The sequence below is a fragment of the Octopus sinensis genome, linkage group LG13 (assembly GCF_006345805.1).
Source record: "Octopus sinensis linkage group LG13, ASM634580v1, whole genome shotgun sequence".
Lineage (NCBI taxonomy): Eukaryota > Metazoa > Mollusca > Cephalopoda > Octopoda > Octopodidae > Octopus > Octopus sinensis.
Window position 1 is genome coordinate 4,457,190 of NC_043009.1, and position 16,258 is coordinate 4,473,447.

General features: G+C 34.7%; 1 protein-coding gene across 1 annotated transcript in view; it reads left to right on the top strand.

Moving 5' to 3' along the window:
• The window catches only part of LOC115218431, a 598,209-nt gene that overhangs the window by 377,177 nt on the left and 204,774 nt on the right, over positions 1-16,258 (top strand). The window lies entirely within an intron of this gene.

Consider the following 16,258-nt stretch of genomic DNA (forward strand, 5'->3'; position numbering starts at 1 on the left):
CTTTATCGATTTGTACATTTAAGGTAATATTCTTATAAGTTGCATTACCGATCGAGATGAATTTTTCCACATCATTTTTTCTTTTTGCTTAATGTAGTCGGTCCTCCGTTGGTCTCGTCGTTGAGCAGAGCATTTATGTATTTATCTATTCGTTTAATTGAATACATATTCGTGAGATAAATGTGCAAATAGTTGAGTACTCAATAAGTGTAGTTTAATGTAATATCCGGGCCAAATCAGTTTGTCACAATATCACGTCTTGATCTTTGAACTACATTTACAATGCAAAGAAAAAGACAGAGACAACGTGGAACCGAGCCAGGTAATGTTATTCAGCCCCAAAATAATGAATGGAAAAACTGACTTTAGCAGAAGTTGAACTCAGAGCACAAAGAATCAGGAGGATTATGGCAAGAATTTCTCTCCGATGGTCTAAATATTCTGCCAGATCGCTGCCTATGCAGCAATGTGTATAGTTAAATCCTTCGCTGCTACACAGGGCAGACATTCGTGAGAAAGTATGTCTCACTATTTGTTGCTGATGTCTAAATTCCGGATAACTTTCGCTAAAGTACACTGCAAGATTTCTTTCTATGTGAAGTATTGCTTAAATAATCTAGGGTGGAAAACATTGGAGAGAATGGTGAATATAATTTAGAAAGTATTTAGGACTTTTGTTTTGAGAGCATATTCTGCAGATTGTGATGGCAATCGCTTGGTTTGGACTATACGTGAAGATAACAGAGTCATAGAGAGCATCACTTGGTAAATGTTGATATCTGCCAAGCTGCTTTGCTTCTAGAACCATACAAAAACAAAATAACATAATCGATATCTTCTCTAGAATCGTTTAATAAAATGTGATGAAAAATATTCAGTCTGACATTTGTAAATGGCATGAGGTCAATGAGATAATTCTTCAGTTGTGTTATTAATGCGGCTGTTGTTTAACTACAGACCACTCGTGATTGATCAAACTGGTGATCTTGGATGTCCCAGGCACGACTATTCTATTTTTACTGTAAGACTACATTATCGCATGGTTCAGTGGTTAGTGAGTCTTAGATAAGCTATGTTGTGATCCGAGAAGGATGCTGCAGTTATTTCTAGCGGGTTAAAGTCGAGAAAATTTTCCATAGGCTTACTGGCGTTTTCGCTTTTCTCATTTTGTAGTTTGCTGTTGTTGTTGTTGTTGTTTTAATTCCCATTCCAACCCATATGAGCAGAAATAACATGAAGTACTTTGCAGACTTGACTACGTCATTCTAATTTTCATCAATAATCGGGAAGTCCATCTGGTGCATCATTGTGCCTTTTCATTTAAAGTGTGATAGGGTGCAACTGAGAGAAATATGAGTGCTATTTCTTGTTGGTCATACTTTATTGTCTACACAGAGTATTCCCACTTCCATCTTTGGTATGGTGGTTGCATTCTTGGTGTCGTTTGGTACTTCTCCATCTCTTTTGACTTTTTGTTGAACTGGAAATTAAAAAAAAATACCAATTACTGGGGCACTTCACATAGAAAATTAATCAAAAGTATGTTTTAAAATTAAAAATTGGAAAAAAATATGACTGATATAAAAAATTATAGCCTACTTTGTTTTATTAGTCATAACATCTGTTTAACAAAATCATGAATAACAGGTTTTTCGAGACGCTTAAGCGGTAATATGGAATGTCTAAAGCCGAAAATTATGGTTTTTAAAAATCCATGGCGCACCTATGTACCTTGTATGACACACCATTTGAGGAACACTAGTGAAGTTTATTAGTGAAACCTGGCGCGGCTACAACTTGACTCTGAACTCTATCAGCATCGCCTTATGATTAAGACATTGGTAATTTCAAGGAAGACTAAAGCAACAGGAATTTATTACAGCCATTTTATTTGAATTTTTGCTGAAAAAAAAATATTGATTTTTGTTTTGCATAATATATTTTTAATTTTGTAATTCTTCTTATTTTTATAAATTGAAAAAACAAACAAATAAAAAAAGAAATTATTTGTTCCTTAAAAAAACAATTAAAAATTGATAACTCCACCCCAAGGACATGGCGCCTGTTGCTGGCGTGGCAAATAAATAAATACACAATAATGATGATAATAATAATAATAATAATAATGATGATGATGATGACGATGATTTAATTTACAGCTACATCGGTAAGGGTAGTGTTAAAGATAGTAGCGAATTATTGAAGATTGAAGTAGTTGTAGCAGTAGCAGTAGTAGTGGTGGTGGTGGTGGTGATGGTGGCGGTGGTGGTGGTGGTATGTGGTGGTGGTGGTGGTGGTGGTGGTAGTGGTGTAATAAGTGATGTTGCTAATAGTGTTGCAGCAGAATTAAGGCAGAGATGCTGGTTGATTATTCTTTACATTATTCTCATAATAATAATAATAATGATAATAATAATAATAATAATAATAATAATAATAATAATGTTGATGATAATAATAATAATAATAACCGTCATCATCATTATAATCATCATCCATAAATAGTAATCCCCACAAATACATCACAGAATTTTTTCTTTGTTTTCATTTTCGTTTCTCTCTCTCTCTCTCGCTTTCTCTCTTTTATACAAGATTTTTCACCAAGTACGTTTGATCTGTTTGTGCATAGGATGTTGGGGCTGGACAGGTCAGACATAATTCACCACCACAAACACAACCACCACCACCATCATCAACATCATCTAGACAATCACCACTGCCAACACCAACTTATAAACTGCACATGCCTTTACCACTTCCGCTCTATCAAAGTAGAAGTACAGAGAGAGAGAGAGAGGGGGGGGTAGGAGGAGGTAAAGAAAAGCATGCAGGTAGTAAATGTATGACTCACGGAGATTTGGCTGGTGTGGATTGACTAAGCGATATAAAGGCCTTCATTTTCACGTTCTTTCATATTTTTTTTTTCTATATTTTCCTTTTATTTTTCGGCTCCTTGCTTTTGTTATTTTTGCTTCTATTTTTCTTTTGACTACTTTCTCGATACCAAACGTTAGCGAAGAATTTAGGCTAATGTCGAAGTGAAGCGGCCCTATTTCTTTCAAGTAAGGTGATATTAGCTAAAGCTGGCTAAATAAATAAAGAAATAAAGAAATACATAAAAATATGGAATAAAGAATGATTTGATGACATAAATAGCTCTGCTAATATTCTGGCACATTCTTTTGCATTCATAAATCGCTGTATGATTCTTTAAATACGGGGATCAGAATACGCATGGGATTTATAAAGCAGTTATCTGGCTGTCTGTCTCTCTTTCCTACTAACGCCCTCGTCCATCATAACACATCTTCACTTACAATATGTGTGTACATATGGTTGGGTGTCATATATATAATAAATATATGTGTCCGCAGCGTATGTGTGTGTATATATATATATATATATATATATATATACACCTTCGCCATGACAGATCGCTAGCCACTTCACATTCTTTATTTTCTTTCCTTGTTTCTTTCTGTGTTCCTTTCTGTAGAAGAGAATAGACTCGAAACGTTAAAGACTTTTTCACTTCCCGAGCGTTATACTACTACATCTGTTTGTAGTCTACACCACCTGCCTTCGTCTTTTGTTGTTTTTTTTGGGGGGGGGGGAATTTTCCCTATATATATATATAATATATATATATATATACAGAGAGAGAGAGAGAGAGAGAATGAGAGAGAGAAAGACAGACAGACAGAGTTAAAACTATGATGTTGTAGGTACAACATGTTCCTTAACTTCTTGGTGATCTTAGGTAAAATTATACTAATGTGTCGTTCTGTTCTAATCTAATTAAATTCTATGTCTCTGTGCAGCTGAAGATTGCTCTACATTTTAAATTGATGTAATGAATTGATTGTATTGTTCAATGAAATGGTGTTGCATGAAACGATCGTACTGCATTACCTCTGGTTATCATTGTTGCTTATTTTGATATATATATATAATATATATATATATATATATATATATATATATATATATATTCCTCCCTCTTCTCCGTTTAATCTTTTCGTTCTCTTTCAAATTATTTCCCCTCTCAATCGTTTCTGTCGCAGAGCATAGGCTCGAAACGTCAAAGACTTTTCCATTGTATCCGACTGTTAAACTAATACGCCTTCTTCTTGTTCTTTCACTTGTCTTCGTCTTATGTAACTTATAGACGAAACAGCTGTAAGTTTATAAATTTCGTAACATATCCATCGTTTTTCTTTTCTCGTCTATTTGTCTTATTACCGTTCTACACTCATCTAATATTTGTTCTGAAATATACGCATGTTGAGTTCTGCACCAATTTATTCGTCTCGCATATACATATATATATATAATATATATATATATATTATATATATATATATATAATATATATATATATATATATATAAGCGTGTTCGAGTTTCTTCTAAACCACACGTATCTAGGTTCAGTACCATTACGTAGCAACTTGGGCAAGAGTCTTTTATTACTCAACCTCGGGCCTACCAAACATTTTTGAGTGGATTTGGTTGACGGAAACTGAAAGAAGCCAGTCGTATAAGTGAGTGTGTGTATGTGTTGCGCTTTTCCCCCAGCACCGCTTGGTAACCGGTGTATATGTGTTTACGACTCTGTAACCAAGTAGTAAAGCAAAAAGAGACCGATAAATTAAGTACTAGGTTCAGAAATTAAGTCCTGAGATTGAGTTGTTGCTCAAATAAAATCCATGCTAGGCGGTGATCCAGCATGGCCGCAATTAAATGACCGAAGCTGGTAAAATATAATATATATATATATAATTTTTTCCATAGGCACTATAGACACGGAAATTTGTATGTGGGGCGATGAAACAGGTGATCAACTAGATCCAGTTCACGACTGGTTCTTTTTATCGACCCTTTTTATCGATCCTGGGAAAATAAAAGGCAACGGTATCTGAAGTTAAAAAACAAAATGTCGAAGCAAATTCCGCAACGCAAAAACCATCGTTCTTAGAGTTACATAAATCATGTACGTGCGTATGAGTATGAGTCAATGTGTGTGCGCGTGCGTGCGTGCGTGTGTGTGTGCGTGAAGTGCGTGTGTGTGTGTGTGTGTGTGTGTGTGTGTGTAAGCGATCGGAAGTATTCTGTACGTGTACGCATAAATCCATATAAATCATATGCATCCCTTTCATAGATTAGAACAAGTGAATATTAAAATATATTCGAATTTCACATACATCATAGATGAAAAATAAAGAAAAGAGAATCGAAAGAATATAAAATAAAAAAAAAAAAAAAAACTGGTAGCAAAAACAAAGATAAAAAAGATATATGGCGCCGGCAACAACTTATTTGTATGCAATATGTACACATATTCTCACACACAAACCGATGGATGTTCATATATGACGAACATTTATAGACAAATAGAAAATCATATTTTTCGCGAGAAATTAATATCTGTACCATGCACACAAACAACCACACACCCGATCACACAAAAACACGCAAGAAATGTATGTATGTATGTATGTACATATGTACGTATGTATGTATCTATGTATGTATGCATGTATGCATGTATGTATGTATGTATGTATGCATGTATGTATGGATGTATGTATGTATGTATATGTAATCAATTTAGGAAGCCGTGTGTTTGCAGTAGCGTATTCCGATATGTCTAATAATCTGTGGCATATAATCACAAACTGAGCATTTAACGATGAGTTAGAATATGCCGAGGTACGCCATTACTCTGCATGATTAATGTGGAACATTCTGAAAGGAATGAGAAGATTCACAAGAATAAATAAACGAAATAAATAAGGAAATGGAAAAAAAAAAAAAAAACGGAAAGGAGATGTTAATATTTTCTATTTGTATATACAGAAATATTCATTATTTTACATACAACATGCACTGTGGGTTCTCTATTTGTCAAATGTTGACTGGTGATGACAACGATTTCATCATTTTACGACACAGAATTGCAATCTGCAATGGTCGTTACCGATCAATATTGATAATAGTAGGGAATATAATGCATTTTTTTCCTCGAGTTTATACTCCAGTGCATGGTTCCTCCGTGTTATTCTTATGACTACGACAACAAACGGGTTTTTCAAGTGTCAGATTATCGTTTATGTGGCCGATGTTCTTTAAATATTAGTTGAGACCGTCAACTATCTCCGGACACATCTCTTTCTCTTCTCTTTTCTCTTTTCTCTTTTACTTGTTTCAGTCATTTGACTGCAGCCATGCTGGAGCACCGCCTTTAATCGAGCAAATCGACCCCGGGACTTATTATTTGTAAGCCCAGTACTTATTCTATCGGTCTCTTTTGCCGAACCGCTAGGTAACGGGAACGTAAACACACCAGCATCGGTTGTCAAGCAATGCTAGGGGGACAAACACAGACACACAAACACACACACATACACACATATATATATATACATATATACGACGGGCTTCTTTCAGTTTCCGTCTACCAAATCCACTCACAAGGCTTTGGTCGGCCCGAGGCTATAGTAGAAGACACTTGCTCAAGGTACCACGCAGTGGGATTGAACCCGGAACCATGTGGTTGGTAAACAAGCTACTTACCTACACAGCCACTCCTGCGCCTGTATATAGGTTTATTTTACCGCTTCTTGTCCATCTTCAGATTCTCTGCTCACCATCTTCTAAAATATTCACTTCTCTCTCTTTTCCTCTCTCTTTCTCTCTCCTCTGTATTTAGTGCACAATTTTTATTTCTCTCTCTCTCGCACACACTCTCTCTCTCTCAAACCCACACGCATATTATCGCATCCACCCGTTATGCTTTATTTACACTCATCATATTTAAATAACGATATATGCATATAGCAACGGAACAAGTATTTCTTCCTTACTCCTACTACTATCAATATTACTACTACTACTACTACTACTACTACTACTACTACTACTGCTGCTGCTGCTGCTACTGCCGCTGCTGCTGCTTCTCTTTCGTTAAACACACATGAATTGTTTACGTTCTCAAGCATTTTATTTATTAAACCCACTGTAGCCACTTCTGGAGCTGTTTACTAGAATCAGTTTTGACAACGCACTGGTCTAAAAATCCTCCATTATTTACCTAAAAGCTGCGAACACCTTTGTCTAAAGCAACGAAAAAATAAAAAAGTAAAAAACAGAAAAGAAAAGAGCGGGAAGAAAGGAGGGAATCATCGGTGGGGCATCATAAAAGATAAATACAATAGTAAGGATAAAATACAACAAAATACCACAAAAAAAACTTTATAAAAGAAATGAGCTAAAAACTGTAACAACAAAAAAAAAGAGAGAGAGAATAATGAAAAATATTACACGTGCTTTTTTTCACTCAGGTCAAATAATCATCTAATATTTCTGTGTCTGTCTTCATTATTGAATGAAATTCCTCAGAAATATCATCATCAATTCGTTTAGAGATGAAAGAAGAGGAAGAAGAAAGACTGAAGAAAGAAAAAATATTTCTCTTCCGTACATCTGTTTATTTTATCTGTTCTTTTTACGTCCTCATTTCTAACTATCCTACGCACCCCCACCCCACACATACACACACGGATACACACATACACACACACACACATAAACACACACGCATGCATATACACACATATGTGTATGTACATATAGGCACAGATATGAGTGTGTACATACACAAGCACACATACAGGCATATTCAAACACACACTATCTCTCTCTCTCTCTCTTTCACTCTCTCCCTCTCTCAATCTCTTTCTGTCACTCTCTCTCTTGTTTTCTTCTTCATCAAAGTGTGATGTATGTATCTATGTGAATATATTGAGTGCATTGTGTATTCGTTGAGAGTATATACACATGTCGTACATATATATGTGTGTGTGTATGTGTGTGTGTGTGTGTGTGTGTGTGTGTGTACATTTTACGCAGGCCCTTAATATGTCCTGAGCAGGTTCCAATAAAAACCAGGTGTAATTATATAGGAATTTCTATTACATGAATAACACCCTTCATCTCACGTCGTGCAGAAGAACAGAAAAAAGAATAACAGACATGCACGATGATGATGATGATGATGATGACAATAATAATAATAATAATAATGACACGAGCGATACTATTACTAATAATAATAATTAAGAGCTTGCTGTGGAAGCATATTGGCCACTCATTCGAATTGATTCGTAACACCATTCCTATTGAACACACATCATACGGTACAAGGCTTGCAATCCAGAGAAGAAGAAAAAAAAGTGCATATACATCAAACTGATTCTAGACACAGAGAGTGGATTACATGTCAAATATAAGTGTAGACTCATACCCTCACGCCTGCACAATCCCCACCTCCGGCTCTACACATACGGATCCAGACACACTCACACGAGCATTCATTGTCTGTAACACAGACACATAAACGTCGATTTTTGGTGCATTTCTCTTGCATTCCACGTTAGCATTCGTAGGTTCTTCTAAGTGTTATTATAGTTATTAACGTTATTTGACAATAATCTTTTAGTGTTCGATATTTCACTACTATGAAAATATGTAATGGCGGTGTAACGATAAAATGTGCTTAGTACATTCTTCCAGCAGGAATGTCAACAATTCTGATTGAATTGTTCTATGAACTCTTCCTGACTTTCCTTGAGATTCCAACCTACTGCACCTCATATAAGTGTGCGCGTTGCATATGAATCTATATATACGCATGTATGTATGTATGTATGTCTCTCTCTTTATCTCTCTCTCTCTCTCTCTCTATATATATATATATATATACATACATACGCATACGTATATATATACATATATATATATATATATATATATATATATAATATATATATATATATATATATATATATTCTGTAAGATTCTACAAGAATGTATATTTTGCACATATATATACATACATATATAATACATATATATATATATATATATATACATATATATATATATACATATATTATATATATATATATATATATATATATATATATATAGGGCTTAATCACGTAAATTGGTTTTTAGAACGATAATTGGAAACTTGTGGCAGCTCATGTCAAAAGAACAAAAAATAGTGACTGCTTCCGGAAATATTCTTTATTTCTTCCCCCATCATCGGTGTGTTGTTTCTGTTCAAGTTTCATCCTGATCAACTTATATACACACCTATATATACATGCCTATATGCCTGTCCAAGTAACTGCAAATAGCTGCTACAAGCAACTTGTAAAATTCTCTGTGTGTGATATGTGACTCATTCCGAAACCTCTTTGTTTAGCTTTATATGTACGCTTTCTAATAAAGTAGCTGGCCTAATATAGAACATCTCACGCTATTTCTGTCTGAATAAGAAAAACGCCATGTTGTTTTGCTAACGTGGCCGTTTTACTTACCAGAAATATATGCGCTAAATCTACATGAAGTCGTGTTCAATTGTCCCCAGAGTCGAAACGACACTTTGCACATAGTCTAACGATTGTGTGTGTCGAAAATTCATCGATTACATCGAATCCATAACGTTCGCGGAGACTTTATTTGAAGTCAGGGCATAAATAACTGGAACACAAACCGCGTAACGTATTTTCGACACTCTGACCATTCTGTAAAACGACCATCTTCACGCAAGCGTTACATATAATAATGTCGTAAGAGAAAAAGACAATCTAGATAACCAAGGCGGGAAGAATGGCCGATCAATGGCCAAAGTGCACTTCGTCCGTCTTTACGTTCTGAGTTCAAATTCCGCCGAGCTCGAATTTCCTTTTCATTATTTCGGGAATGATAAAATAGGTACCAGGTGAGTACTGTGTCGATCTAACTGACCTATCGCTCCTCAGAAATTGCTGGCTTTGTGCCAAAATTTGAAACCGGCATAATATAAATATACGCGTGCATGTGTGTATAACAATTCTTTCGCGATGCAGAGGTTCTCAACATTGTTGTATATGTTGCTGCTGCTGCTGCTGCTGATGATGATGATGATGAGTGTTGATTGATTTTCAGTAATGCGATAGGTTATAAATAAATAAGGAAAATAAAACAGATTAAAATTAAATAAAGAAACAACATGATTAGTATTTAAAAATGTATATGTTACTAATTGGTTAAAATAGTTTAATCAGTGGTATACTTTTGGTACTCTATTACTATCACTGTTAATAATTACTGATATATAATTAGCGGTCAAATGCAATTCCACGTTTTTCAAATTTTCGTTCCATTTTCATGGCTTACGTTTGTCTCCAAAGTTAACATTTTTAGCGTTCATTACGCTAAATATTTTTCAATTGTGTCTTTGATGCCGTTCTGAAGATAAGGTTGGTGAAACGGTAACACTAGACCCGGTTGGTTGACTTTGCCTTTCATCCTTTCGGGGTCAATAAATTAAGTACCAGCTGCGTACTGAGGTCGATCTCATCGACTGTTCCCTTCTCCCAAAATTTCGGGCCTTGTGCCTAGATTAGGAAAGACAATTTCTACAATGAATACGGCGAACTGTCAGAGGCGTTAGTCTTTACGTACTGAGTTCAAATTCCACCGAGGTCGACTTTGCCTTTCACCCTTTCGGGGTCGATAAATTAAGTACAAGTTGCAAGCTGGCAGAGACGTTAGTGTTTACGTACTGAGTTCAAATTCCGCCGAGGTCGACTTTGCCTTTCATCCTTTCGGGGTCGATAAATAAAGTACTAATTGCGTACTGGGGTCGATCTAATCGACTGCTGCCCCACCTCCAAAATTTCGTGGCTAATAGTGGAAAAGAATATAAGGATATTTGTTTAAACATATTTTTAACACCGCAAAATTCCTGTATACACAATGCTGATTGTTTTTTTTTTTTTTTTTTACTTTTTGTTTTTACCATTGTCACCCCAACTCTGTTACTGTGTAACCACTTTAGTCGTAAATATAGACCTATGTAAATGGAGTGTGAAAAGTAAATCATAATTATGCTTCCGTTATAGAGATTTGATAAAAATTAGAGTGAAAAACCCAGTGAACTCGTGACCCAAAGACCTAAGTAATATACTAATAGGCTTTAGAACTTCGATAAAGGAATAACTATGTAACGGTATTTTCTGGAAATCAGAATTACCTGACTTAACAATCATATGTTCATAAGTAGTCTGGCGTACTTTAATATATAAAAGGTATATTCTAACATAAATATCAGATGAAACAGAAGGGTTAGCAATATGGAATAAGAAACCATCGCACAGAAACAAGATATATATATATATATATATATATATATATATATATATATATGGATGCATGCATACACGCACATACATTCAGACGCACAGACGTACATACATGCATACATACATACATACACACACACACACACATAAAACACACACACACACATACACACACACACACACACACACCACACACACACACACACATATATATATATATAATTCACTTTTGTTGCCGTTAATATTGAAAAAGCATATCCTGCCTCTATCAATCGAAAAGTTGAAAGAAGGAAAAAAAAACCGGAATATGAAAAAAACCTTTCCGAGAAATTACTTGATAATACTTTATTAATGCAATTCTGCCTTTGGAAAGAAATGATTCTAGAAATCTACATAAGTATCGTATCTGTGACGAAAAGGTCTTGTGCAATCAGCGGAAATGTGTTTCGTTTCATATCGTTACTGCTGACATAGACTTCTAGCAGCGACACGAATCTACCTAATTGTAATTAGGCAACGTGAGATGGCTTGGCTTATCGTTTGAAGTTTAGCAACAATACTGTATCTTCATGCAACCCTACCGTTGGTTTTAGCTGGAGAAACTACACGCATCTGCTGAGATGCCCCGTGTTACGAATTGTCGCTAATAACACATTTCTGACATCACGTCCATCTCTAACACACTGCTGAACATGAAAGAAGAGCGACCGTTTTGTAGAATAATTTTTAAAAGAATCAGTCGAGAATATTCGCTGCATTTAGAAAGAAAGGGTTACAGAAATGCGTTGTCCCTATTTTATATATTAACGAAACACCGTCAATTATATATATATATCATATATCAAATTTCTGACCTCTCACTCGTCTTTTCCCTTTTCTTTTAAAATTTTGCCGTATATGATGTCGAGGAAATATAGTATCTGATGGCAGTTGTTTAAGTAAAATCTTTACTATATTTGCTATTGACGGCTCTCGTTCAATATTTTCGTGTAGTATTAAATATATCTGCGCAATTCAACTGGGGATTTATATCAAAATGACTGACATACACAATAAGTTCTTATTGAAGCTTTTCAGCTTACGATATGCGAGCAGAATATATATATATATATATACATATATATATATATATATATATATATATATATATATATATATATATATATATATATACATATACATATACATATACATACATATGCATATACACACACACATATATATATATACATGCATATATGTATATATATATACATACATACATATATGTATATATATATACATACATACATATATGTATATATATATACATATATATACACACACACACACACACACACATATATATATATATATATATATATATTATATATATATATATGTGTGTGTGTGTGTGTGTGTGTGTGTATATATATATGTATATATGTATGTGTATATATATTTAGAAAGTGGAATGATTAGAAAATACTGTAAGATCAAAGTGAGTTATCTCTAGTATTCTCAATTCACCACTTGATAAATTTAGTTACCTAGTTATCGCTGCTGTGTGATAAGAAGAAAGTGTGACTCCGTGCTGAACGAGAGAAAAGGGGAAAAGAAAGAAGCTGATATAGAAACACACAATAGGGATGAGATATTCGTGCATATTTACATATGAGGGTTCGAAGTCGTTGTGCTATACTTCGGTAGAAATTGAACTCAAATACTTGCGATATGTGCATCGTACATGGGATGTTTCTGTCGATTGAAAACAAATGTTCGGTTTCTATGTGTGCGTAAGTCTGTGTACTTGTGTATCTAGTTGTATATGTACGTATATTACAACTACGTATATTCCGACTTTTAAAAATTTGCATACATGGACGTCAATGTAACCGCATTGCATACACTTTCATACGTATATAAACGTACAAACATGTCTTTCTGTGTGTGTGTGTGTGTGCACGCAAATGAACACAAACACCTACACACACTTGTGTATATATGTATGTATATATATATATATATATATATAAAGATATGTGTACGTATGTACACATTTCCACATAAAAGTATGTGCATGAGTGTATGTTGCTTTGATATGCGTATCAATCCTTTAGGCTGTAATAATTTCATACTTAAAATATCACGTGACTGGTATTCTTTCCGATATTTTGAAAGCGCGGTGCTTTAAATCTTTCTATTACAGAATTATACTTAACACGCAACAGTATATTTCTTCTTTCTCGACTCTTCACTTTTTTTTCACTCTTATTTTCTTTGTATGCATACCAAATACTACATCCTGAATACACACACACACACATACACATATATATATATATATATAAAGAGATGCTTTCACATGCTGAGAAATTCACTGATACAAACATAGACAATGAGAAATGCAGGCAGATCTACATACGGATAAACATGTTTATAGAAGTGTTTAAAATGAATTATACTATTAGATGTGTTTAGTGAAATTGCCTAGATTTGTTTTGCTTAATTAAAGTAAATATCGTGATACTGGTGTATTAAATTAATCGTAGGAATATGTAAAATTATGCATGCATGTGTATAAGAAAAGACGTTTGGTTAGACAAATATTGTACTAATATTCATATTAATACATAGGAACAGTCATAATTACAATAGTGTGTATATGCGTATATACATTTATGTGTGTATTTGTACAATGAAGAAAAGTATTTTAATGTAGCTACCAGGATTCTATGGATGGATACATAAGAGCGAGGGTTTGTAAATTAGGAGCAACAGTAAAAATTAATTACGTAAAACTACATGACAGAAAATAAAGTTATATAGTGATGCATTTTTAAAGAATATATCTATTCTATAAAATGTTCTGCACGCAAATAGACAATCACGATTAAAGAAAAACTCGTAATAGAAAGCAAAAATAAAATAGGCACACAGATAACATTCACTCATCGGAAACAATATTTAAAAACTAGACTGAGGGATTATAAATCTAATAGACAAAAATTGAATTACCTGTGTTAAAATCTTTCTTAAAATGGCAGTAACATCAGTCAACATTACCGCATCCAGAAGAGGAGACTACGATGATACAGATAACATATGTATATGAACTGCATAACCCACACCCGAATTAGACAATTAATGATGGAGGCTTTAATGGAAGCCCAATACAGTACTAACATAAAAACGGATATTATAGAGAACGAATAACCCTCAAGATTAACACGCAAGTATATAGGGCTATGGCCTTCTGCATACTTTGATGAGTCTGAAAATCTTGATTGTTTCAAACACACGACAAGGAATCTATATGAAGATATGACTACAGCAAAATATTCATGTCAAGAAAAGATAGATCTATAATACAATCTTATTTTCAACAGAGCAAAGTGTGTGTGTGTTTACGGTGAATTGCAACTTGCCTCGAAGCCACCCATGCAGAATCCTCTGCAGAACATGTGGAATGAGATTGATGGTATGAGATAATGAAACTGCAAAGACCCGATGCAAGTGGTGCGTACTTGTTATTGGGGGATTGCGTGGTTCAATGTCTCGAAGACCAATTCCGTCGGGAGTTTAATGGTCTTTGTCAGTCTATCAATGTGTGCAAGGTTCAATTAGGCGGCTCAGACTGAACAGGACAAACCCTCTTTCAAAACCTCCCAACGACAGAAAGCCGCTTTAGACGACAATATTTGATCGTAGTAGCATATTCAGAATGGCAAGGTCGGTGGACTAGCCAAGACTAACCAGAGAAGATATATATATATAATATATATATATATATATATATATATATATATGGAGGCACAATGGCCCAGTGGATAGGGCAGCGGATTCGCAGTCGTATGATCGCCGTTTCGATTTCCAGACCGGGCGTTGTGAGAGTTTATTGAGCGGAAACACCTAAAGCTCCACGGGGTGGTGGCGATCCCTGCTGTACTCTTTCGCCACAACTTTCTTTCACTCTTTTTTTTCTGTTGGCCTGCTCGCTTAGCTAGCGGGGTGGCGTCATTTGAAGGCTAAAACAATGCGAAGCGCATTGTGACCAGTGATGTGTAACAACATCTGATGGTCTGGTCGGTCACGTGATCACGTGATATATTATATATATATATGTGTATATATATATATATATATATAATATGCATATATATATATATTATTGCTTGTGTCTCTATATAGAGGCGGAATATGCTATATATATTTCCACGTATCCTGCTGTTTGTTGTTTTCAGTTGTTACTATCTATGTCGATGGAGCGTAAGACAAATATTCAAATACGTAGACTACATAAATAAGTATCAGTATATTCCATCGAATTATTGATTTCTTCCCTTCATTTTAAGATCAGTTGCCAGGAATGTTGTTCATCTCTAAGATGTTTGCGTCTGGATTGCAAATCTTAAAGTTTTAAGAGCAGTGTCTAAAAGAATTCCTTGACAGACTGTCTGCCAAAAGAAGTATTACCGCAATGCTTTTCAAATCCTTCAATTAGTACACGAACATACAAGATAACAATAATGATAGTAGTAGTAGTAGTAGTAGTAGTAGTAGTAGTAGTAGTAGTAGTAGTAGTAGTGGTGGTGGTGGTGTTGGTGGTGGTGATAGTAGTAGTAGTATGAGAGACGACAACGATGATGATGATGTGGAAGAAAGTGAGGCTTGAGTACATGTTGTAATGACGGTGGTAATATTAATGGTGGTTTAGGAAAAAGAAGAATAAAATGTGCATTAATATTGATGTAATTTATTTTCTTCGAAAAATAAAAATAAAACGCTTAAAAAGGATTCATAATAATGTTAATGCCGAAATGATATGTAAAGATCAACGCAATGATAACATAAAACGAATTGATTAATTTTGGAGACCCCCTTAGGTCATGAATGACCATGGGATTGCACATAGAAAGTTACCCTCCGAGATACAAGTCCGGGCAAAATTGTTTATGGAAGACTAGCAGTCACCCATGCATACCAGCCTCCACTCTTCATACCACTGATGTTATCCAAGGGAAAGACAAAGGTTGATACAGCTTGGCACCAGTGATGTCGCAACTCATTTCTACAGCTGAGTGA